The sequence below is a fragment of the Manis javanica genome, chromosome 7, assembly GCF_040802235.1.
Source record: "Manis javanica isolate MJ-LG chromosome 7, MJ_LKY, whole genome shotgun sequence".
Taxonomy (NCBI): Eukaryota; Metazoa; Chordata; class Mammalia; order Pholidota; family Manidae; genus Manis; species Manis javanica.
In genome coordinates this window covers 97,901,330-97,928,426 of record NC_133162.1, presented here as the reverse complement: position 1 = coordinate 97,928,426, position 27,097 = coordinate 97,901,330, and the positions used below count along the sequence as shown (strand labels likewise).

General features: G+C 44.0%; 1 long non-coding RNA gene across 3 annotated transcripts in view; it reads left to right on the top strand.

Annotated features, from left to right (window-relative positions):
• The first annotated feature begins 1,917 nt into the window (after positions 1-1,917).
• LOC108396038 (uncharacterized) overlaps positions 1,918-27,097 on the top strand; it is a 32,037-nt gene continuing 6,857 nt past the window's right edge. The window contains exons 1-4 of one of the 3 annotated variants that reach the window (XR_012133360.1): positions 1,918-2,140; positions 11,316-11,575; positions 12,010-12,172; positions 15,184-15,247. This is a non-coding gene — a long non-coding RNA (uncharacterized lncRNA). Of the gene's footprint in view, positions 2,141-11,315; positions 11,576-12,009; positions 12,562-15,183; positions 26,177-27,097 lie in introns of those variants that run through there. The other 2 variants (XR_012133359.1, XR_012133358.1) reach the window with 2 other exon arrangements.

Genomic DNA, 27,097 nt, shown 5'->3' with positions numbered 1-27,097 from the left:
CCATCATCAACACCCTTTCCTTCCTCAGCTTCTGTAACACTGCCCCTCTTTGTGGAGTTTTCTCCTACCTTCTCAGCTGACTTTCAGTCTCTTGTATTGAGCCTCTGTCTTCTGCCCACTGCTTAAAGGGTTCTCTGACGGTTCTCTCCCCGTCTTTGTTCCCACTCTCTTGGAAATTTCACTGACAGCCCAGTAGTCATTTATCATCCATATGCTCCCACTTCTGTTTCTAGTCCAGAACTTCCCTGATTTGAGATTCACATATTCATCTGCTCTTAGACAACTCCACTTGGATATCACCCAAGAACCTCAGTCTTGATATGTCTCAAATCAATTTCAACATCTTCTCTCAAATTTCTTTTAGTCAACATCTTTTACCTAGCTGCCTAAGCCACATACTTGGGAACCACTGCTGACTACTTCCTTTTTTTACCTTTCTTCTGATCTTTCATGAATGTTGGAGTTATATTCTCTAAATATCTCTTTCGCTGGTTCCCTATAACCTCTCCCCTAGTTAATTTCTTCCTAACTTATTTCCCTGTCCCTGTCTTGCCTTATCATATATGTTACTCTTCTGCCTCGAATTCCATGCTGGCTTGTATGATATGGTCCAAACTCATTACCATGACTTAAGAGGGTCTGTCTCCTGGTCACTTCTTCCCTTATATTCTCTGAGGCAGTGTTGAGGCCTCAGCCTCAACCCTTTCTGGAAATGTCCCTTCCCACCTCCTCTACACTGCTCCCCACCAGCCTGGATGGCTACTTCACTTTGGAAGCTGTCACCTGTCATTCACTTGCCTGGATTAGGAGCCACCCCCATGCCCCACTACTTCCTCCTACCTTGGAGCACTGAACCCACTGAATTCAAGTCATTTCTTTATCTGTCTGTGTCCCTTTTAAGCTGTAAGCTCCCTAAGGGCAGGCCTTGTGTCTGACTTGTGACTGAATATTTGTGGAATGACAATAGCAGGATGAGCAAGCAGCTATGGACATGTCAAGGTCCTCCACTGCACCACCCAGTTGCCCTCTCCCTCTGCCAGTGGTAGGCCCCCTCCCTCCTTTTCCAAGTCTCTCTTCTGTGCCCCACTTCTGACCCACACTGTCACATATGTAATCTTGTCAAATTTCATTTAAGCCTTAGGACAATTGTTAGGTGGCATTATTATTTCATTGCAGAGATAAAGTCCAGAGAGGTGAAGTAAACTCCCATAGGTCTCTCAGCTGAGAATGGCAAAGGCAGGATAAAAAAACTCTGTCCTTTAAGCCCTGTGTTCCTCTTACACAGTAACCATACATGAATGTTTTATGGAGGTGTGTCGTTTACAGTGTTGTTTAACTGTTCCTGTGAATTCATTATATATTACCAGCTGGAGTGTTGGGATTGGTCTATTGAAACTAGTATATTCTCAGGAAATGCTTGTTGGTAGGTTGGCTGACAATTCCAACTTCAAGCTGGGCATGGTTTCTGGGCAGAGGGGCAGGAAGGAAGAGTATCATTTTGGGCTGATTCTAGGACTTCACCCTTTATGCCTGCAGGAGGAACAGTTTGCCTCTTAACTTCAAACTCCATTGTTGACACCAAACAGAAGCATAATAAATGTTAGTTCTCTTCCCTCTGGCCTGCAAGAACTTTCATGAAATCTCTCTAAGAACCCTTTGAGGAACCTGGTTTCCTGAAGTTTGCATGACTTAAAAAGTCCGCTTCTAAATTTGTGTTTCTAAGCTGCTGTTGCAATCGAAGTTTTGTAAATGGAGCCCCAGGGCTGTTCAACATGGTAAATAATAGGCTTGTCAGTATCCCAAGAATTCTGAAGAAGAGTGTCCCCAGCATTTAGATTCCACAAGACCCCCTTGAGAAATTTAATAGTACCCTATCTGTCATCATTGTCTTTTCAACAAAAGATATTTGATTTCCCTCTTAGTGTTCATTTGTCCACTTATGTATTTGCCAAATATATATATGTGTGTATGTGTATTAAGAGTTTGCATATACAATAGCACACTTTGCATAACCCACTGGAACATAGATCACAAACAATTACAATGACTGGAAAAATTCCATGGGTGGAATGTTAGGAAAGGCCCTCTGGGGGAAGTAATGACCCAGCTGAGATCTGGAGGGTAAGAAGATGTTATCCAGGTACGGTGTGGGAAGCACTGTGGCTGGCACTGGAGGAGGACTTGAGAGAAACACAGGGCTGTGTCTTCTCTTTCAGAAACTTAAAATTAAGTTAAAAGGGCAAGGCAGCCTTCTGTAATATGGTTAAGCGACACTGCTGAGCTGTAACTATTAAGTTTCCAAATGGATGAAATAGATTTTAAATGCTAAAGAATTCTTATAAGATGAGATCATTGAGCTTAAGGAAACTGGAAACTGGAAAGATTTCAGTTCAATGAACAGGAGAGGGCTCAGGAAGATAGCCTCGCCATCTGAAGCTACTTCCTAAGAAAGTGAGTTCTCCCTCGTCACAGGTTTTCAAGCAGGTCCACAGGGCCACTTATAGATAAGGTTGTCTTGTCAAAAGAGGTGGCATAATTCATATACAGGGGAGAACAATGTGTTCTGAACTTCAATTATTCAAATTTTTGCTGTATCTCAACTCCAACTGTATTATTACTTAGTCACTGTTTCAATTAAAGATATATATTTAAGAAGGAAGCTAATGTAGATCCATACTTATAATATAAATTATCTCTAACATCTATCAAGCAAGAGTAACAAGATGTGACAGAGGGATGGATCCCACCATTTGTGTTTAAAAGAATACATTTATATATGTATCACATGTGAACTATTGCTAGAAAGTATGAAATAAGCTGGTAATGTTGATTGCCTTTGAGTGGGATGCCAACAGACCAGAGTACATTATTACATATGCAAAGAAAAGAAGGGAATGAGAATCATTGTAAAAACCAGTATCAATTAAGTGCTCATTTGGTATCAGTATCAATTAAGTATGTGACATATCCACAGAAAGAAGACTTGAGTTGTAAACACCAATGGGCTGCCTTTATTTTTCTATATTTTCTAAAATTCCTCCAGGGAATATGTACATGGCTTTTGATTTAACAATTATATTAAATGATGCTGTTGGATAATGGAGAACAAAGCAGACAGATGTAAGAATTGAGAGGGAGCAGCAAGACGCATACACAGATGTGGAGAGTAGAGATAGGAAAGCCAATGGCTATGAGACATTTGTGATCTGAGAGAGCAGTTTAGCCTGTTGGAAAAGGTTGGACCAGGGACTGGGGGAGAGGGGAGGTTCCCAGTGTGGGATCAAAGACTGATATCACTGTCCTCCAGGGAGGGTGTTGAGGGTGGAGAATGGCTTTGACTGGAGAAGGAGTATGGGAGGCTGAGAGCTAAGTGACCCTATGGAAAGGCAACAGGGGAGGGAGGCTGGGGGAGATGCAGGGCAAAGAATCAAGCTGGAGGTAAGATAGTGGTGACACAGTGCCAAGTGGTTGTCCAGGCCACTGATCCCACAGTTCTAGGAGGCACTTCACCATTTGTGATCACATGCATAGCTTCAATAGGAGCAGGTCATGCGGCTGGTGGGGAATCAGGAGTGGTGCTATGTGGGGTGAAGAAGGCTTAGGGGGACCTAGAGGCGAGAGTTGCATATGATCAGATAGGAGTCTGGAGCTTAGGAAGGGACCTGCACTGGGGTGAGCTGGGACCCAGATGATAAGGAGGTCAGATTGCCAGTCTGGGAAAATCTGGCTTGGATAAGCTTGTGTCCCAGCTGCAGAGGTTGCATGAGCTGTTGGAAGCAATGTGACCAAGTCATGCCTATGATCAGCGGTGCCTATGTTTGGCACCTAGCGAATGGAGGCACTGTGTTATCTGTGCTTTGTTGCTTAATCATTCCCATTCCAGTTGTGGTGGGTATGGCACACATTAGGAAATGCTGGCTGCGGCAGAGGTTAACTAGGCAGCCTCCAAGGCCATAGAACACCAGTAGATCTATGATTCTAGGCAACTAAGGGTGCCCTAACTAACTGGCATAGTTGAGGCAGAAAGATGGTCTCTGGTTTCTGGAGACACAGATGTCAGAAACAAAAGAAATCTAAGGAAAGCAGGGCACCCTCTGAAAATGGAGTTACTGAATAAATCCACAATGCCCTGATATGAAGAATGCGGGCAGCAGAGAGGAGAACAGAGTCATTTCCCTTTTTCTCATAGCTAATGGAAGGGGTCCCACTCAAGTAGAGTTTAATAAAATCAACATGGCCTTCCACCTGGACACAGACTGTAGAAAGTTCCAGTTAACATAAGGCATCTCCCTTAGATTGCCTGGTCAGTCTTCTTGGAAAGGCAGTTAAGGCCTCTAAGAAACCTTAAATTTGAGGTTCTAAAAATCCTCTTTTCCATAGTTTTGAAAACCTAACACTGTATTTACCTCTCTGTCTGGGATTCCATCAGAGATGAGTGTTCATTCTCCTTTCCAACTAGACAATAAGAAAGCACACTTACCTTTTTTCCTTATTTCCCTTAGAAGGAAATGACATTTGCCTATACAGTTCTATTTTTTTCCTTTTGGTTTTTAATGAGAGAAAGCTTCTAGCAGCTGATTTATTATATAGGGAACAAATTGTGTCTTTGAGACCCACTGCACCATAATTACTTGAGTTAGCACTGCAGATATCTATGCAGGGGCCAGCAGTCAATTTTGACTCAGAATAGATAATACATGGACTGCTATTAAATTTAATGTAGATTAATGTGAGTTGCTTCCCTTTGCACGTATGTATGCAGGTACCAATAATTAAGATTAATTTCCACTGGATAGAATGGCCTTCACTGTGCACAGTGCCAGAAAATGCTCCTTTAATAGCTGTTAATTGCGTATATTTGCTTTGATGGTGAAATCCTGATTAGTCTTGTTACCCTGAAAACTCCCCTCCTTGCTTCCACCACCCGCCTCCCACTCTTCAAGAGAAAAAGAGATTGAGAATAGCAGACTCAGAGCTTCAGAGGTGATGTGCTCTTTTGCACCTCCTTCTCCAAACCCATCCCGTGTACTCCATTTTCGAGTTAATCAGTGCTAGCTGCTTCCTCTTACTGAGTGCCTACTATGTGCTAGGTACTTTATTTCCACGTTCATTCTTAATGACAACACTGTGAGGTGGAAATTACTACCCTGCTTATACAAATGAGGAACTTCTGGTTCAGCCATGAGGAACATGAGGAACAGTGAGGTCACCAGCTGGGAAATGATACTCTGGGGGCTCTAGTCTGGCCACTTTCTGATTAACTACATAAGAATTTCATAAATTGTCTTGTTGCTCTTTTCCTGTTTCTGTGAGGGTCTTAGAGCCTAAATTGAAGTTCCATCTCCCCTACCTTCAATATTATTTCTCCTTTTCCCTGTCCTGAATGGTTCAGGGCCAAATAGGAAGAAAATGGACACTCTCAGAGTTGGTCAGAGGCACCAGCAAAAGCCTTTTATTTCTTCAACAGGTCCCAGAAGCTGCTTTATGGAAGGCAAGCTTGTGAAATATTAACAGTTCTAGAATAATGTTTTACTTTTTCTTAGCAGTAATCCCCTTCCATTCCCAGTCTATACTGGGAGCTTCCTCCCATATATTTCTGTGTTTTTCACATAGCATAGATTCACTCACAAAAAGCAAAAGTTCCTGGCAACTGTTACTCATGACCCATTCCTCCTGGCTTAGCTGGTGGAGACAACTGTGCGAGGAGGAGAGGAGGCTCCAAGATGACCCCCACCTCTCAGTTTTGCTCCAGGCAGGTGGAGTCTTCAGACCAGAGGTCTCATCTGGGGTACCTAGAGAGAGGTGTATTTGTGGTGTCCAGCTTGCTGCTCTTTTGCGCTCAGAGGAGGGACTTGGCTGCCTGGGAGAGCCATGTTGGAAGTTTGCTTCTGCCACAGATTTGTTGTGAGATTTTTGTCAGCTTACTTAACCACCCGAGCCTCAGTCTCCTTTCCTTCAATACCACCTGTTTCCCATTGTTTGTTTTTTTGTTTTTCAGAGAAGAAATGAGACCACCTGTGTTAAATATTGCACATAATGTAGGATTTGGCATATTCAATGAATATTGCCTCCCTTTCCACTTCTGGGGACTGTGGCTCTGCTGATGAGTTCAAGAAGAAGCAATGACATTCAGGAAATTTCTTCCTGAAGAAGCTGATACACACTGACATCACTGGGCAGAAAGACAGAAATCTCCCTAAATCTCTTTTGCAAAAATCATTCAAATCCTTCTTCATCTGTAAAATGAGAAACTTGGGCTCAGTCTGTGGAGTGCCACTGGCATTTTGAATGGGCAATTTGTCATTACATGGGCCTGTCTTACATGTAGCATAGCCTGTACTGTCCACTAATTGCCCACAGCGTCCCCAGTCATTGCAGCAGCTCGCTGTCGCATTTCTGAGTGTGTCCCCAAGGAGATCATATGCCCCCTGCTCCAAGTAATACTCCTGTGAGTTCCTCAGTCCTAATATTCCTCAGTGGCTTCCTGCAGCACCCTCTCCAGAGTGTGCGGTGCCATGAGTCAGGCTTGCCTGCCTGGAAGTAGCCTGCGATAGTCTTGAGATGGTCTATGAGTGAGGCTTTGTTGCCAAGCAGACAGCCCCTAGCCCAGGTGTGGGCTTCCAGGATTGGCCTAACCAGCCACCTATCTTCCAAACCACTGGTGGAGGATATCAGACTGGATTCCAAGCCAAATCATTGCCTGGCATGCACTGGCCAAGGAGCCTTATGATTGGGAAAAAGTCAAGTGACTTGACCTCTACTTGATACTCTGCCCATTGGTTCTGAGTTGAAAGGGGTTATTTAAGTTTTGGGTCCTTTCTGCACAGAGTCTTATAGGCTGGCTGGCCTCTTTGATAAGGACTTGAAAGTGAAATTAGAAAAAATATTACTGAGTTTTAGATAGCGGGGCATAATCTGGTTGGTAAATCAACAGATTATTTCATAGCTATGCAAGTTTCTAATTGGGGCTAGATTCTGCTTTCAAAACTCTGTAAGGCCCATTACAGTTGTAAGATGACTACGTTAAACTATGTTCTGATAGGAGTATAACCTGGTGTTTGGTAGCTCCAGCTGTGGAGTCTGGCTTGGGGTTAATCCTAGGCTGTTGTTTGCAAGCAGTGTGATGGTATGTGAGTTACTAAGCCTCTCACAGCCCCAGTTTCTCGTGTGAAAATGGGAAAAATGGAACCTACTTGGCAGAGAGTGGATGTGAGGATCAACTGCAATAATGTCACAAAGCATCCAATAGGATGCCTGGCATATGGTAGGTTTGCCATTAACAATGCAAAAGACAGTAGCCTATTAAAAGGCAAGCATCTCAAGCTCACAGAATGGGCTTAATTAGAGCAAGATGGGTCAAAATTAACTCTGAAAAAAAATCTCAAATGTGTATGTTGTTTTATCTTAGGACAAAGAGTAAGAGACTGCCTGGAAATCCTGGAAATCTTCTGTAATATATGTTCTATTCTAGTAGAAATAGTTCTTCTATGGCTTAACCCAACAGACAGAGAGATGTGGGGTTTGTGGTTTTCAAATCTCAGACCATACGTGATGGCTACATCTTCCTCACCTTCCACTGCACAGCTGGTGGACATGGATATATACCAGGAAGGTGTGCTGTGGTCTTGGCCAGCCACTAAGTGATCATGACTCCAGCATTTCCTGGTCAAGGATGTATTTGTGCAATTTTACCTGCATGGATGTGCACAGAGCTGACTTTTTAAAAGAATCAGAGCAGAGGCCCATTTTCCTTCCTAAGAGGGCCACACTTAAAAGAAGGAACTTACATACGCCCAAGAGAGTCCAGGAGATGCTGGATTCAGAGGTCTGCATACAAAGAGAGAACCTGGCAACAAAAATCACTTCAAGGTATGAATGTTTGGGACATGATACATTAGCATGGAGCAGGACTTGAGTGGGGCCCAAAAGACTAACCTCAGTATGACACAAGTAATCATAGAACTATGCCCTCTGGTGGTGCCAAGTACTCATGGCCTCTGTGAGGGCTACCTGGACATAGCAGGAGAGCTCAGTGTGATTTTTCTTAGGAATACTTAGTACAGAATTGTTGAATTTAATTCTGTGATTTTGGAATGTGTGATCAGTGAGAACAATTGAGAGACTATGCATGCTTTGAGGCTAAGGTATGGACATTAGCCCACCCACATGGGGCTTATGAAGATGTCATTGTTCACCAATGACACCGGGATTGGCACTGCTGGCAGGGCTGGAGTTTATGGCATTCCATTGTTAAGGGGCATCATTCACACCCAAGCTACACAATGGCATTCCAATTTGCGATATTTGAGGTGGAAGGATGGATGGATGGGGGGAGGACAGGTAGATGGAGGGAAAGTGGGTAGGAGGGACAAAGAAGGAAGGGAGAAATGGATAGATGATGTATAAATTTGAATCAAAGTGATCTGTGCATTTCTGGGTTTCATGATTGAGAATGGAACCTCAAAGCCAGGGAAGACCCAGAGAGGGACAAGGACCAAGGAAGAGTCATAAAAGAACAAGGGGAAAAAAACAAAACTCTTCCCTACAATCAAAGTGAGCAGGGTGTGCTCAGAGCCAGTGTTGAAAGATAAGATAAAGCCAGCTTGGGCCATCACAAAGCTCTTGGATTTTAGTCCAACAATCAAAATGCTTCAGGAAGGTAGTTTTAACATAAATTAAAAGGAACATTTATTTTCATTCTGTTAAATTACTATACGGAGCATGAGGTGGTTATGAATTGGAATTATTACTGGGACTAATGGATGGGATTTATATGGAGGCAGGTGTAGCAGGACATTTATCATTAAAAGACCATCCAGCAGTGAGTCAGACTTCCGGGTGACATCTGGAGCTCCTGGTCCTTGAAAATGAGCTGTGGTGAAAGGGGTTCCTTGTACCAGGCAGGGGGTCAATGGGCAGACCAAAGACCTCTCAAGTCTTCTTTTAATTCCTTGAATCAGAAAGGACTTCGGTAAATTCCTGTGTAGCAGATCCCATTACAAGTTGTTAGTGGAGGCTGTAAGATGGTATAATACAAAGTTTCTATTACTTTAAAGGATGCTAACCAGCATGTATTGTGCTAAGACTTGTGCTGAAGTTTCTATTACTGTAAAGGATGCTAACTAGCATGTATTGTGCTAAGACTTATGCTGAAATTTATATTGTTCCATTTAACCCTCACATTTAGCCTGTGCAGTGGGTGTGATTAGCCTCATTCTTACAGATCATGAGACAGATGCTCAGAGAGGTTAAGTGGCTTATCTGAGGTGACACAGCTAATTAGCAGCACAGATGGATTTTTGGCTAACTTTTTTGAAGCCTGAATCCAAGCTGTTTGCCATGTCACATGCCTCGTAAGAGAAAAAGTGACCTTGTCTGGAATCTCCAGGTGCTGTTGTCCAGCATGGCTCTGGCCAGATGGCCTTGGGTCTGAAGTGGTGCCACCTGCTTTACCTGCCGTCATCGTAAGGAATGCTCACCTTGGGGCAGGACAGTATGGCGGCTATTGAATCTGAGTAGAAGTAAGAATGCATTGCAGGTTCTCTCATTTGCTCAATTAAACAAAATCATCCACGAAGTAAGCAGATCACAGTCATGTGGATTCTGGTGTCAGGCAGGCTCAGGTCTGGGTCCTGACACTCACATTCCCAGAATCTTAGGCAGGTTATTCAACTCTGAGCCTCAGTTTCCTTACTGTAAATAGGTACAACTTTCTCCCAACTGCTCCTCAATAAATACATTATCAAAGAATTTTAATTGAGTAACATTCTATTACCTATAATTTATTGGTATAGTATTTTGACTTGGAAGTCAGGAAACAAGTTTCTTACCCCAGGGCCATATTTTATTCCTTCTGAGATGCAGTTACTTTATTTTAAAAGGAAGGGAAAGAAGGAAAAGCTAAATCATCTCTAAAAACCTTTCAAATTATATATATTTATTATATAATATGTAAATTATATATCTATATATGTATTTGTATATGTATGTATGTTGATATTTAAATCGACATCTGCTTATCTACACTTATATCAGCAACAGTGATATGATTATGCAATAATCAAAACCAGAAAACAGATTTTTGGTTTTGCCTTTGGAGTGTATTATTAGTGAGCCTGCTGCAGATTTATTTAAAATAATAATAAAATGAAATTTTATTCCCCAAAAGCACCCTAATTGTTTGGTGCAAATAAGTAGCCCAGGAGAACTGAAAAAAATTCACTTGGTTTGAAACAAAATCATCCACGAAGTAAGCAGATCACAGTCATGTGGATTCTGGTGTCAGGCAGGCTCAGGTCTGGGTCCTGACACTCACATTCCCAGAATCTTAGGCAGGTTATTCAACTCTGAGCCTCAGTTTCCTTACTGTAAAATTGTTGAAATTTATGCATGTGCTGTGCTGGGACAGGCTGGCGCCCCACAAATGTTAACTGTTATTGTCACATGGGTCCTTGTGATCATTCACATCCTGCCCTCAAGGGCACAGTCAGTGTCTCTTCTCTTGGGCTGGCATGCTGTGCGGGAGTACAGAGAGGCAACTGCCAATCATTTGGGTGAGTGGCAAGATCATCTTTAATGTAGAAATGAAAGTCTCTGAAATGCAACCTCTGGAAAAGTCATTCCTCATTTCCTTTTAGCCATGCCACTGGGTGTTCAGGGTATTCCCCCTCCCTCTTTGAATGAACCCCTGGTCACCAGCATGGCCCATGTTCTGCAGTGGCAGGCACTATTCCAGCACTCCAGCCAGGAGGGGGTTAAAACCAACATTTGCAGATAAAGAGGTAAACATATTTACATTCCTCTCTTCACACTTTATGCATATGTCATGCAGTGAATAGTTTTAGAGGTCTGTTTGTACTATCTCTCCAGAATTTTTACAGTCTGGAGGACACAAAATCTCTATAAAGTGACTTATTGAAATAGAAGCAGATTGGTAAAACCGTTTTCCTCTTATGAACTGTGAAGAATGATCCTCTAAATGAAATCAGGAAGGAACTGGACAGAATCTTGTTTAATGGTCTGACAAAATGAATCACAACGATTCCAGACATCCATCACTGCTAAAAGGGAACCACAAATGATCTGTGAACCACTATATATTGATTACCCATGTAGTACAAGTGTCGGATTTAATGTTCACACACCATAGAGAGGCGGCGGGGACAGATGGTGCCTTAACTCTTCTTTGATAGATTTTAATGGTGAAATATTGATTTCTATCTGGCCAAGGCCTGCTGTTAGGGGCCAAAGTCATTTGTTGGGTATTGCCGGACACCCAGTTGGCCCAGTGTAATCAATCATTTTTGGCAAGGCAGGTGGAAATCCAGAGAGAAGCACCTTGGAACCCAAACTGGAGCGTGAAGTGTCTGAGTCCAGCCACCTAGAGAAAGAGAGAGAGAGGACTCTTGGAGATGGTGCTTGTAAAGAATTATTAATGATGAGACATGTTTACTGAGAAGAGCCGCAGCGAATCAGAGCTGACATGAAATAGTCTGCGAGCCTCGTGGAGAAAATGAGCCTCTTGCTAAGAGGGACTATATTTTATTTAAACATCCTTCTCAGGCTGAGAACTCAGGTAATCTGTTGTGTTACAAGCCACTGGCTGTTCTTGCCATCCAGAGAGATAACACTGAGACGCTAATAGGAACACATCAATCACAATCAGGCTGCAATTTCAGTGGTGTCTCTCCTCCCAGCTCCTCTTTAAGCTCCTTAATAATGGTGATAACATAGTTCCGGGGCTGCTGAGAGGGGCCCTCCCCTCTGAGGGTCATACTCATAAAGTGAGTAGCTCGCCAAGTCACCGCCCAAGGAAACAGATCCACACCGGGACCTCTGTGTACGGAGAGAGACAGGAGCATGGACTGGGAGGGTTGAATCCAACAGAACAATTTTCTGTCATCTGTTGGACCCCTGGGTTCTGTGATGTCATTCCTACCTTCTTCCTAAGAAAGGGGTGTGAGTGTGTGCCTTGTTGTAATTATCAAGTAACAAAACTCATTTTCTCAGGCAGCTTATGAAAAGGTCTTGAAGGCATTCCCAAATGGGGCTCTCCACCTGTCTGGAGTGATAGCAACCTCATGGAAATCAGTGCGTGGCTCCCCAGGAAGACAATGGGAGGTGGATGTGGAATGCTGGTGGCAGCGAGTAACCTCAGCCTCTGCAACTTTGTGTAAGTCTCTAACCTGTCCCGTGCAAGGTCAAGCATCTGTTTGCTGGTTTGCTGTCCTCATAAGCTGTAAGCTACATGATGGTGGCAGTTGTGTCAAATTAATTGTTATATCCTCAGTACTAACACAATCTCGGGACTAACAAGATGCACAATATGTGAATATGGCTGAGTATATAAACGCAGGTGTTTTTGTTGAAAAGAATTCAAGTCACATTGCTTTGCACTTTTGTGTATCCACACAAACATTTGTGTTCTGTGTTTGTGTAAATGTACACATTTATGAAGGAATGCACTGACCTTATAAAGACCTATAACACATTTTATATGTATTTGTGTGATTTACTTTCTATGAGACATTATAGCACAGTGGATGACAGCCTAGACCCTACAGCCAGATTGCTTGGATTCAAATCTTGGCTCCAACCACTTACTAGAGGATGACTTCGGACAAGTTTTGATTCAACCCTTTGTGCTTCAGTTACTTCATCTGTGAAGTGGGGATAATCATTCTACCCGTGTTTCAAGGGCTGAATGAAGTAGTACACATAAAACATTTATAATAGTACCTTGCATACAATAAGCATAAATGTTTTGTATTGTTTTAATTTTATGTTTAGCCATGGCATTATATTCAAAGTCTTTATGGAAATGAATACATATATACGCATGAAATACAGAAGCCTTTAAATGGTTAGCATTAGGAATCCCAGCCAGTATTTGCCTCATTTTCAATGACACAGCAAGCCTGAACTCAGAGCAGTAAGTTTAGTTTGGTGGTAGTTTGGTGGGGTGGCAGGTGTTTTGATTCGTTGTAAATTCATATACTTTCATGCTAGGGTTTCAATGAGTCTCTGTTTGCTTGAGTGTGTTTATCTCCCAGAGATGTCTCTAGCTGCACAAGTGTATATATTGGTGCACACATACAAAGGCGCTGCAGGGCAGGATGAGCCGAGCTTTGGGGACCGCCCAGCTGTGCAACCTACCCCAGATGTGAAAGCACAGCCGGCAGATTCCACTTAGATTATCTTGCTTACCTAATGATTTTTGCTTCACCGCCTTGCTCGATTGTGTTCACCAGGAAGGCAGGTTATTAAAATGTCAAGGCACATTGAATTGTTGTTATCCAGGAGAGAGACCTTTCCAATCAACTTGTGTTCTGGGGGTTGCATAAACTCCGAGAAGGCGATTGGAGAAAGGCTTTATGGCTTTTTTACATAGCTGGGGGTGAGGAGGGAGGTTGGGGGAGGGCACAGGAAGGGGGAGGAGAGGTGGAGAAGGAGCTGGGTTCAGGCAGCTGGAGTGTGCTAATTAAAATGCCATCTCCTCAAACAGGTATTGGTAGCTCCTCGCCCTTGCATTTATGGGTAAATGCAATAGGGCGTTGCTGAGTGATGCGTGGTTTAGACAAGGGAGGGGAAGGTGACTCACAGTGGGTGGGGGTGTAGGGCAGAGAAGCTGCATCGCTGACAATCAGGGGTGGGGGGTACAAGAAGCAATTTTATAAGGCAGCAAGCAGTACCACGGAGTTATATCCCTGGCAGGAAGGGCTAGAGAGAAAAACAAAGGTTTCCCTAACGCTGCGCCTGTCACAGCGCTGAGAGGGCCACGTTCTCTGCCCCATGGACGCCGTTGGGCGTGCCGGGGGTGACAGGACGGTGCCAGTGTTCCCCACGTGGCACCTCTGACCCGGCCCCGCCAGGGCCAGCCAGAGCAGTCTCAAGACGTTCTTCTTTTATGCCATCAAGTCTCATTTGGCCAAGGATTTATTTTCCTTCGGGGAGAGAGGGAGAGCACGGGCAAAGGACGTTCTCATAAAGTACCCAGAGATCAGAGAAGCTGAACAGTCCGAGCAGAAACTCAAACTTCCCTGGATTGATTTCTCCCCCTTTGTTCACATCATCACAAATATTTAGCTTTCCGTGGGCACGTCTGTTTCATTTTTGTTGCAAAGAGATGGCTTTGTTTTTGCTTGAGTACGGTTCTGCGAGGCGCTCCAGGTCCCTCCTCTCGCCACGCGCGCCACCGGCAAGCGGCGCCAGCTGGGGGGCCGCGGCGCCGCCCCTCACCCTCGCCTTTGTCAGTTTAATCAGAGCGAGTTTCAGCTGCGCGCGCGCACACTAACCTACTGCGCGCGCGCACGCACCCCCCTCTCATCCCCAACAGACAACCCCGCGCGCATGCGCTTACTCACCCTCCACCCAGTGCCTGCCCTCCGTTCAGTTAAGTCTCATTCGCCCTTCCTTCTGAACTTGATCTCCCTTCCTCCCCAGCCGAGCCCTCCCGAGCTCACCACTTTATAGTTTCGGGGCCCTAGCTCAGCCCATTCTTACGGCTTGAACCAAATCTTGAATTCCTCTCCCGCTTCCCTTCCTCCTTGCTTGTCTCTCTCTGGTTCCCCGTGACTTCCCTGCCCTTGGGGCCTGCTTCCTGATGAATGCCAGGGTTCCGGGGCTTTCTCAGGTTCGCCAGACCTGCGTGACCCGTTTTTCTCATCGTTTGTCCAGAGACGACCGCTGCCCTCACAGCACACCTTTCAGAGAGCCTTACCTAATGCTCGCTCCTCCTCCCTTCCCGGGCCTTCAGTTCTTTCTTAGCTCTATCACTCTATTGAAAACGTCTGTTTGCCTCTCTTGAACCCTATAAAATTGGTAGTTCATTCATTTAGTCAACACGTATTTATTGAACATCTTCTCTGTTATGTGTTAACCTATTGTTATGTTTGGGGAAATAATAGAAAATAAAAAGCCAGAGCTCCTCCTCTCAGGGCAGATAAAAGATGCTTTCTGAGACAAAAACCATGTTATGTTTATATATGTGACCTGGAACACACAGATGCTCAATACGTTTTGAAGAGATGGATGAAAGCAAAAGTAAGTCTTCTCATCCTCTTGAGCAACCTTACCAGTATTTTCTGTTTGATGTTTCATTATTCAAAATACAAGTTCATTATGACAAGCTGGGTAGAAGATTTTTACCTTCTCAAATTCCTGTATATTTATTCTCTCTCCTAGGCTCTGAAGCCACCCTGTAAGGTTGCTGTGGTCCCGTTCTAGTGCTCCATTTTTTTAAGGCTCAGTGAGTACAATGTCAAAAGTCAAATTATTCATTGGTGATGGAGCCTAGAACCAGATGTGACTCTGGATCTGCTCTCTAGTTTCCTATATGCCACATGTCTCCATCTCCTATGCCTGCCATGACTCCCAACCAGAAACTTAGTAAAATGGTAATAGGGAAATGGGCTGATACCCAGTTTCCATTTAATATTCTTCTGGATTCTTCCTGGACCCTCTCTGGCAGAAGAGGTATTGCTTAAGAGGGAGATGCATTTAATAATAAGATATGATTTTCTTTCTTAGCTTCTCCTTAGTCCCTACCCTCATCCCCACTTATCTTACTGAAGCATGGGAGGTCCATCTCTATTTTAACTGTATTTTCTGACAATCTCCAGGAACTTGAGGCTGAGTGCTATGCTCATCCACTGGGGCAGTTTATTTCCATGATTAGATTTGTTTATTAACATAACAGGGAAGCCCCTGTACCTGGGCTGAGAGGGACAGGCAGCTACCCAAACACTTGTGGACACTGCTGATGGCAGCTTTGGCTCTATGCCAGTGACCTTAACCTCACCCACTTTATGGCACTTGAGACCCTTGCTGTGTTGGTGAGGCCAGGGCCTCTGGATCCCTGGGCTGCTTCCTTCAAGCAGCCACAGGAGGAAGGAGAAGAGAGCCATTGGAAGGACTGAGTCAGCATCAGTAAACAGCTCTCCTCTCCTGTGGTGCGCTGCAGACCGGGTGGGCTCTGTTATCTATCAGCTGGGGCTTCCTGGGCTTCATCTCTCTGAATTTAGGTTCCTTATTTGAAAAATGGGATTAATAGAGACAAACTTATAATATCACCACAAGGATTCAATGAGACAATGTCTGAAAAGTGACTATTTCAGTGTCTTGCAGAGTGCACCCAACTGCATTGCACACACACACACACACACAAGCTTCTTCATCCCAGCTGGACTCCCCTTCATTCTCTCACTTCCATTCACCCTTTGCTAATATTCCTTAAGTTCCCTTGCTCTGCCTCCTGCATTTCCTTTCCTCTTGCCCCACTTTTCTAATGCATCTTTTCACGTGGCTAGAGGTCCTTATAATTACAAGAAGTTTCCTCCTTTGGGCCCTGCCCAATGGCAATGAGTTGTATGATCTGGGGCCAGTTTCTTATGTCTTTGGGCAAATACTCCTCCCTCTCTTCAGGAGTACCTTTCTAGCCATGGTGTCCTGTTCTGGTGTCTCTCTAGTATTATTCACCTACATGTCTGGCCTCACAGCAGACTCAAGGCTCTCTGAGGGAGGGACTGTGACATAGTGAGCTAGCAAATAGGGAAGGCTTGAGAGGATTGGTGGAAGGAAGGACAGAAGAGAGGGAGGGAAGAAGGAAGGACTTCAAAGTTAGTCTTATGAATGCCTAAAGATGCACATGGCCATCACTGGCTCCTGCACACCTTTATGCAACTCCAAAAGAAGTGCTTCCCTCCTCCAGCCAGGTGGCCAGCTTGCTGAATGGGGCATGGGCTGGGTTTAGACCTTCTTTGTCTCCTTGGCACCTTAGCAGGGCACACGACACAACAAGTGAGTTCTGTAAAGGAGCTGAGGATGCGCCGTGGGCTGCCTGGGCATTGGTCTGGCTCATAGCCACTGAAGTGGTCCAGGTTTCTCCTGTTAAAGAAGAAGGCTTCTCCTTGGCCTGCTGTATGGTCATGCAAACACACACACACATACACACAGAGGGCTGCAGTATAGCTCCTTCCAGTGTGACAGCACTGCCTGCATCCCACAGACATGAGATGATGTGACTATGGCTGCACTTTCATGTCAGTGAAAGGAAAGGGTGCCTTCACCCCTCACATACTCTGATGTCCACCCTTGCTAGAAGACCTTTCTAGCTTTATTATATAGAGAATGGCAATCATATGGGTAGCTTCATTAATCAAGTGCCTAGTTAATGGTAGTTAATACTAGTTAAAAAACATACGTACTTAAAACACTGTAAAATGTTTTTGCTCCCCACAAATCCCCATGGAGTAGGCAAGAATCTCCCCATTTCACAGATATGGAAATGAAGGCTCTGGGAAGTAAGAGCTGGTGGAAGACACTTTTCAGCATTCTGTAGTCTCCTCTCCCTGGGGATGGGGCCCAAGCTCTGGGGTCTCTGGTCTTAAGATTCTCTTTAGTGTCCGCCAGATATCCTGGAAGGACCTAGCAGTTAGGTGGGAAAGGACCTCTCTGAGTTGGGGGCAGATATGATTTGACAAACTGGTTGGGTTACAGCTTTGTTTTGCCAGAGCCTGGCCCATATCAAAACCACATGGATACTCCTCTACTGTAAAAGCATGCCAAAGAACAAAAAAAGAGATAGAAACTTTGAACTCCCAGGAGGCTGTGCACATTTGGAGGCACTTGGGCTAATATAGCTTGTAGGAATATGAAACACTTTTGTCTCTGTTTGGAAGCAGAAAAAGGTCATATTTTCATCTCTTCAAGTTTCCAGTAATAAAATGAAAATTTTTTCTTTTAATCTCCTTCCCTTTCCATATGTCTCAGTGCTCTCAAGTTACTAATTTTTCCATTATTTCCTGAAATTTCAAGTCTCTCTCCTCTGTTGAGGGCTGATGTTTGCCACAGCCTCAGGCTGAGTTTACTGACAAGTGACTTTTGAGATAACTTTAAACAAGTCTGTTAGGAATGCAGCATTGAAGGGACTTGGGGGTTTTGAGGGGTGGTGAGCATACTCCACAAATCTACACAGAAACCACAAGACAGACCTGAGTTCAAAAAACTGTCCTGCCGCTTATGCAGTGATTTCCCAATCTTTCTCAGCCTGTTTTTGCTTCTGTAAAACAGCAACTCTTAAGTGCATTACAGAGACAAAATGAATGAAATGACCTGTGTGAAGGCATGGGACAAGATCTAGCTCATATTGGGCTCTCTATAGATGTTTACCACTTTCCCTCGCAGCCATTCTCCCTACCTTCATTCCCACTATAGGCTGCTCCTATGCAACACCTGTTTTTTTTTAGCTCCATGCAGCTGTTATTGGTTCTATACCTATTTATTGAATTCTCATTTAAGTTGGTTTTTCTCATACTCCCCACTACTAGTGGGGTTCTGTCAAGGATAAATCTGCTCTGCATTTCTTCTATTAAATCTTGGGTGTTGTCTTGGTCTTTCAGCTGCAGCTCACAGAGAATGGAGGCTCTGACCCAATTCCTTTCTATCTCACGCCATATGGCCACTTGACTTGATACACTTGTCTTTGAACAACATAGGACCACTATAAACTTTTGGTGGAGGTAGTTTTGCTTAGTGGTTATGAGCAGTGAAAGAAGCTGCTGACGCTAAGTGCATACCCATTGATAAATCCCTCTGAGCCTCAGTATTCCCATTGGTACAATGGGGAAAATGGAGAGCATCTACAGGGTTAGTTTAGGGATTACATATGATCACAGATTTAAGGAGTAAGCCCTATGTCCAGTATAGAGCAAGCCTCTAATAATTATTTGTGGTTATTTTTATTCTTTCTTTTTTCTTACATGCTCTTTTTTTTTTTTATTAAGGTATCTTATGCTCAGGTTTCACGTGAGCAACATTGTGGTTACTACATTCCCCCCTATTATCAAGTCCCCACCACATACCACATTACAGTCACTGTCCATCAGCATAGTAAGATGCTATAGAGTCACTATTTGTATAGCAACACTTTCTCTGTGCTATACTTCCTCCCCCATGCCCCCCCATATTATATATGCTAATCATAATGCCCCTTAATCCCCTTATCCCTCCCTTCCCACCGATGCTCCCTGACCCCTTTCCCTTTGGTAACCACTACTCCATTCGTGGGTTCTGTGAGTCTACTGCTGTTTTGTTCCATCAGTTTTTGCTTTGCCAATATATTCCAAAGATGAGTGAAATCATTTGGTATTCGTCTTTCTCCACTTGGCTTATTTCACTGAGCATAATACCTTCTAGCTCCGTCCATGTTGTTGCAAATGGTAGGATTTGTTTTCTTCTTATGACTGAATAATTGTCCATTGTGTATATGTACCACATCTTCTTTATCCATTCATCTACTGATGGACACTTAGGTTGCTTCCATGTCTTCACTATTGTAAATAGTGCTGCGATAAACAGAGGAGTGCATATGTCTTTTTGAATCTGTGATCCTGTTTTCTTAGGGTAAATTCCTAGGAGTAGAATTCATTGGTCAAATGGTATTTCTATTTTTAGTTTTTTGAGGAGCCTCCATATTGCTTTCCACAATGGTTGAACTAATTTACATTCCCACCAGCCATGTAGGAGAATTCCCCGTTCTCCACATCCTCGTCAGCATTTGTTGTTGTTTGGTCTTTTGAATGTTGGCCATCCTAACTGGTGTGAGGTGATATCTCATTGTGGTTTTAATTTGTATTTCACTGATAATTAGCGATGTGAAGCATCTTTTCATGTGCCTGTTGGCCATCTGAATTTCTTCTTTGGAGAAGTGTCTTGTTCAGATCCTCTGCCCATTTTTTAATCAGGTTGTTTGCTTTTTGGGTGTTGAGGCATGTGAACTCTTTGTATATTTTGGATGTCAACCCCCTTATCAGATACATCATTTATGAATATTTTCTCCCATACTGTAGGATGCCTTTTTCTTCTACTGATGGTGTCCTTTGCTGTACAGAAGATTTTTAGTTTGATGTAGTACCACTTATTCATTTTTGCTTTTGTTGCCCTTGCTCAAGGAGATATGTTCATGAAAAAGTTGCTCATGATTATATTCAAGAGAATTTTGCCTATGTTTTCTTCTAAGAGTTTTATGGTTTCATGACTTACATTCAGGTCTTTGATCCATTTCATGTTTACTTTTGTGTATGGGGTTAGACAGTAATCCAGTTTCATTCTCTTACATGTAGCTGTCCAGTTTTGCCAACACCAGCTGTTGAAGAGGCTGTCATTTCCCCATTGTATGTCCATGGCTCCTTTAGCATATATTAATTGGCCATATATATGTGGGTTTATATCTGGACTCTCTATTCTATTGCATTGATCTATGGGTCTGTTCTTGTGCCAGTACCAAATTCCAAATTGTCTTGATTACTGTGGCTTTGTAGTAGAATGTTAATCTATCTATCTATCTATCTATCTATCTATCTATCTATCTATCTATCTATTTATCATGTCAAGTACTCCTAGTGATTTCCATTATTATCTCTTAAGATACCATTCTTCACAAACAATGGCTCCAAGACTGAATAAGAGTTGTACTGTAGCCACTTCAAGGAGCATTATCTCCTGTGTAGGTTATGGACTAAATGCATTTAATTTGCTCACTCTATCCTTAAAGGAAATCATTTAATGCCAGTCATTTAAACATTTAAAATTTTTACTTGCACTTTGCAAAGCAAATGCTGCAGTCAAATATATTAATGTAAGCAAACATCTAATTAGCCTTCAAAAGTTAGTTTATATGCATAGCAATGATTCATTTTCTTAAAAACAAACTGTTTCTTCTAGAAATTCTGTTAACTGTTTTCCTTCTTTGTGTCAATGAATGCTTCAAGGAAGTTCTCATCTGTTCATTCCATAAATATTTGTTGGGTCATAGAGGATATGGAGATAAGCAAGACATCATTGGTCCTTGTCCAAGAGAAGTCTCAGTCTGGTGGAGAGACCAGCCTGGATCAATATACCTGTGCTCTGGTAGAAGGATACCAGGAATGTTATGGAGGCAGAGGGAAGGTAGAAAAGGAAAAGGAACATCAGGAAAGGCTCTGTTGTTCTACAGTTTCACAAAGGAGGAAGAAACACAGTGTGCATGTTGGGAGAAGTAGTTAGATGGGGCAAGTGAAGGAAAGGGAGGCAGAGAGAGTCTGAGTTCTAAGCTGGTTGCCATGAGTCAGGCAAGAAGTGTGGAGAGGATCTCAAGAGTTGCAAGTGGGAAAGTGCTGTGATTGGTTTTGTGTCCTGGATTACTGGGAGGATGGAGGATGGATTGGGGAGTGGGGGAAGGAGTGCTGCTGAAGCAGGGAGAAAGTTAGAGCCTTTTTCTCAAAATATGGTCCTGGGGCTAGCAGCATCTGCGTTACTTGAGAGCTTGTGAGAAATACAGACTGATTCCACTCTGGACCACCTGAATCAGAATCAGCATTTACCAAGGTCCCTGAGTGATTTGTATCCACACTGTGTTGGAAGGCTCCTGAAAAACTCAGGACTGAATTATCATAGGACACTGCCATTGGAGACCGAAGGGGAAGACTGTTAATCCTGTCAAGTCTTTGGTTCCACCGAAAAGTGGGAAGACTTAGTAGGGAGTAATTGAAGAATTTTTCGGCAAGTTCTTTCTAGAAGCTGCCATGTAAATGTGCATTTTGTGCCATCAGATATGTAAATTAGCTCCCCATAGTTTATTAAGAACTCCTAAAATGTACTCAAAGAGAATGTGAAAGATGAATTACTTATGCAGGGCTGTGCTCAGAGTGGGTGCTGGGTAAATATCATTTGAGTAGACAATTTAAAATGAGCTGGGTCTTCCTTAGCTTGTTCTAATAGCCTTATGATTATATAATATACTAGGGAGTAGGGGGCAGGAGCCATGGATTGAAAAACGGTATTTGACCAGTGAATGTCTAGCAAAGCCTGGGGAGTGACCTCTATTTTAGAAGTTCTCTATTCATTCTGATATTCGTGAATATCTCATTTAGATCTCATGCCAGGCACTGAGAATACAGAGACAAACTAGACAGAAGTGTAAACATGTATTACAAATGGAAGGTGTTTGAATAGCCATGTGCATGGATGTGATGTGTACAGCAAGGATGGAGGGCTCAGCACCTGGCCAAGCTTTGTCAGGCAGACTCCAGACTCTAAACCCTTCCTCCTGGGGTAGCTTGGGCAAGTGTTGTAACCTCTTTGTACCTCAGCTTCCGCATTGCAAATGAGGAAGGTAACACTTCTCAGGGTGGCTGTCAGGAAGAGATGAGTATGTGTGTGACATGCTCAGTAAGGAAGGCCATCATCACCATCATCATTGCTGCTGTTATATTATCCTTAACTTTGTCTTCATTCTTGTGAGAGAAACAGAAGAAATGCAAAATGCATTCTCACCTCTCAAGAAATCTCCTAGCTATTTGGAGAAAAATACTCACCCATGGGTGATGGATCACCAACATCAGAAGCTAACTACAGGACCAGGCCTGTCTGTGGGGTGGACTGTCAGTGTTGAGGGGTTCTGCAGAGGGTGCCCTTCATGGGTTGGCAAACCCAGGAAAACCTCAGTAGAGACGCTATTAGGCAGGAATGTGAGTTGGAGAGCAGAAGTGTCCTATAGTCACACCAGTCTGTCTGCTGTGTTAGTCAACTTGGGCTGCTATCACAAATACCATTGACTGGGGGGCTTAAACAACAAGCATATATGTCTCACAGTTCTGGAGGCTGGGAAGTCCAAGATCAAGGTGGTAGTTGACTGGGTCCTGGTGAATCTCTCTTGCAGATGACTGCCTTTTGCTATGTCCTCACATGGTGGAGAGAGAGATCATGTCTCTTGTGTCTGATCTTGTAAGGGCACTAATCCCATTCATGAGGGCTCTACTCTTACAACCTAATCACCTCCTAAAGTCCCCACCTCTAACTACCACCACATTGAGGATCATGTGTCAAAGAGGAGCTGTGGGGAGGCACAAACAACTCAGCTGTGGCACCTATTCTGTAAGGCTTTGCTCTTTCCGTTATGCCCACCTGTGCTCCTCATCCAGCAAGTTCACCTTCATTGATTGCACAGGCCTCCTCTCCTGGGCTCCTTTCTTAACCCTAGGCCCAGCTAGCTCCTATCCTGCCTTCTCCCAGAACCTCCTCCACCGGCCAAAGTCTGGAGTTGTTTCTGGATAATGAGGAGGTTAACCAGTAGGAGTAGCTGATGTGGGCAAGAAAAGGAGCAGAAAGCTCCAGGCTGGAGGGATAGCAGCTGGGCAGAGCTGTGTCCACTGCCTTTCTAGGCTGTCATTCCAATTCCTCCTCCTGTGTGGTGGTTTAGCTTCTACACTCTTGTTTCTTTTTTTAATCCCTAACCCCTGTTGGTGGTGCCCTTACTCAAGTACTTGGTGTCTTCTTGCTCCCTGGACTACATCTAAAACTTTCTTGAGAAAGAAGACACTACCAAATTTTTACCCATAATGCAAACAGAAGTCACAGAATTCTCACTCTGGTCTCTGAGTAGGGACTGAAAATCTTTTTCCCTGTGGAAGTAGCTGGGATGAGGAGGCAGGCATAGGAGTGGAGGGAATATCTATCCATGTAGCTAAAAACCTCTCTGGAGAGAACTCTTCCATACCCAGCTCTGGGCACCAACCCTGTGATTGCTTATCCAGAGGTCTATTTCCTTTCCATGTGAATCAGAAATTATCCTTTTGCAGCCACTATTTGCCATCCCAGCCATGTAGAATTTTAAAGGGGCAAACTATGAGGTCTCTGACCTGAAGTGGTGTTCATGAGATTGATGGCTGAGCAGACATGAGCAATACAAGTAACTGAAAAAGAGGGATGCATGTGCCCACGCATGCAGAAGACATGCTTCAGACAGGCCTGTGGAGTCAAAGGACTGAAGGCAGTGAGTCCTGGTAGGGGAACCTGAGTAGACTGCCTGGAGGAGGTGGCAGAGGGACAGATCATAGCTGGAAGAAAAGAATGGTCAGGAGTGGTCTGAGAAGGGAGATATTAAGTAATGAAGCTAGAGCTAAGAGTCTCCATTGGCAGCCAAGTTTGGGAATGGGAAGAGTCCTGAGTCTACACCAAGGAGAACTAATGATGAAGCTACTTTGTTGCCCAGATGAATTTCCTTTGCCCTCTGGATCTCACTGCTTTCCCCACGAGTCCTGCCAATGCAAGCTTTTGGTAGCTAATACAGAACCTTGGTACAAGTTAGAAAACTACGCTCCATCTGGGCTGCCCTGGCCCTGTAGGCACACAGTTTGGCCAGCTGGTGGTGCCGCTCTGTGACTTGGACAAGCCGTGGCCAGGACTCGGTCCCCCCGGAACTGGTACGTTTTAGATTCCCTTAGTGCCTTCAGCAGTGCATCTTCATGCATGACACCCTTGTCTACACCTCCTGAGCTCCACGTTATGGACTTTATGGACAAGTCAACCCCTTTCACAACTCCACAGCCTTGACATGTGCCGTTCCTTCTACTGGGAGCTCCTGTCTCCCTCTGTGAATTCCAACTCATCCCTCCAGACTCAGTCCAAGTGTCCTGTCATCGGTGACACATTCTCATTGAGGCAGAGGGCTGATTTGTCCCTTGAGTTCCTGCATGCACCACAGGGCCTGCACTGCTCATCCACCCACAAATTCCAGACCAGTCCTGGCCACCCAGCAAGGGCTCAAAAACATCTGTTGAGTGAGTGGGTGAATTGGGCAATATTCCTCAACACATCTTCCCATGTCTTCTCTTGCTCTATTTTCTGTTACCAGGACGGTGAGTAGGGTAAGTACTATTAACTTTACTGGGCAGAAAAGAGACTGATAGTCAAGTGGCCTGCTGGAGGTCCCAATCTGTCTTTGCTGTATTAGCTCCTGCAGGAACCATGCCAACCCTTATTCATGATATGCTCAATCAAATAAGATTACTTCCTGCTTCTTGGAGAGGCTTGGCGCTGTCCTGCCCCTCTGCCTTTATCATGCTGTACCCCTTCCTGATTGCCTTTCCCATATCTCAGTTAATTAAAAACCAACCCCAATTCAAGGCCAGCTCAAATGCCAGCTTCTCCATGAGGATATTGATATTGGGCCCAGGCAGAAGTTTTCAAGGCACCTGTTCAGTACTTGTACTGCATTTTCCCTAGAATCAGTAAGACGTATGCTCATGTCTTACCTTTTCTGAGAGTTGGAAATGCTGAATTCTGGGCCTTGTTATTGTGTCTTTTGGAGTGCCAAGGACAGTGCCATCTACATAATAAAATGCACAACACATACTTGCTGCAGTGGTGATTGCTTGCATAAGCTCAGTTATACTCCCTTATTATTGCAGGTAAGTATTTATTTACTGCCCACCTTGTTCCAGAAAGGGTTAAGGTGACATCTCATTTTGAAGTAATTAAATCAGCACCTCTCAAATTATTTCATCCAAGACCCATATTAACAAATACTTTTTGCAATACTGTGTGTGTATATATATATATATATACTTTTCCAAAACAGCATTAACTTTTCCAAAACAACATCTCCCTTGACAATGTACAGCACACTCTCATATTTCCTATTCTATTCTATTTTGCTTTTTAAAATGCTGGTTGTGGCCTATTACATTGATTTTGCAACCCACCAGTGGGTCACAGCCCACAGTTTGAAAAAACACTAACTGAAACCACCAAGAGAGGATTCTGAGAAAGCATTGGCCAGTGGGCTGACCTGAATTCTGTCCTTGAATAGGTATGGGAGATGGCCGAGGAAGCCAGGGTCATTGGGGACCTGGAGTGAACCTGGTCAGTGGACCTGGAGTTAGACTGGCTGTCCCCCCATGGCCATGAGCAATGATGTGGGCAAATGCCCTGGCATTTTTCCACCTCCCATTTTGTTTCCTGTCTGGCACCCAGGATCCTCCTGCTACCCATGGGTGCCCCTCTGATGACCAACAATGGTGAAGCCCTTCCTCTCTACCTCTCCATGTCTGTGTCACTCCTTCCAGGACCCCAGCACTATTGTACTTATTTGTCACCCAGGACTGTGAGGAGGGGAAGGATGTGTTTTGTGTACTTGTGGAGAGCCTGGCCTACAGGTACTCAGTGAACACAGGCTGAATAAATGAGTGAGCAAATAAATAAATGGGTGACAAACTATAGCTTCAGAGTCTTGCTTAATGAAGAGTTCCAGGGATTACCAACTGAAATGCTCGCAGTGGGTGGGCAAGCAACATTACTGCATGAAGCGGCTCAGTGTCTGTATGTACTACTTTCCTGTGGCTGTTGTAACACACCACCACAAACTTAATGCCTTAAACAGCAGAAATTTATTCTCTTACAGTTCTGGAGGCTGAATGTCTGGACTGAGTATTCAAATCAGGGCTTAAATCAAGGTGTCAACAGGTGGGTTCTCCTTGGGGCTCCAGGGTAAAATCACTCCTTCTCCCAGCCTCTGGTGGCTGCTGGTGTTCCTTGGCTTGTGGCCACATCCCTCCAATCTCTGGTTCTGTGGCCACACGGCCTCCCACTCACTCTCTGTGTCAGGTCTCCTTGTGATTACAGTTAGGGTCCACTCGGATCATCCACTTGGATGATCTGCCCATTTCAATTTCCTTAATCATATTATCAAAGTCCTTTATGCCATCTAAGGCAACATCCCCAGGTTCTGGGGTTAGGACCAGGATACCTCTGGGATCATTCTTCAGTCTACAATACCATGGCTGGGCAGAGTCAGAGGGAGGGTTGGGGCCAACAGAAGCCTGAGATTCTTCTGGTCTGGTCTTCTTATTGTAGACACAAGAAGGTGCAGACGGCAGGGAGCAACCAGCTTGCCTGTGGCCATCTGCTGCTTCCAGGGCTCTGCCATTTTCACAGCAGCTACTTCTCTGAGGAATCCTGTGGCTCTGATGTATTTTTTTTTTCTTGCAATGTATCCTCTGCCATGGTATCTAAAATGCCAGACAAAGATTTAGCACTTGTATTTTTCCACCCTAAAAGTCAGACATGATGTCAGTTATTTCAGGACTTTTGGAGTTGAACTAATACGTGAAAAGCTGGTATTACTTCCCACAGAGATGGTGCATCCTTAAGTCTTGAGGATTTTTAAAGCCCCTGTGAGCTGCCAGGAGCACCTTAAAATAAATGTAGGTACTCTTCTCTCTTAATCCCATTAATTATTCATGTCTTACTTTCCATTCAAACGACTCATATCCCAAGTACT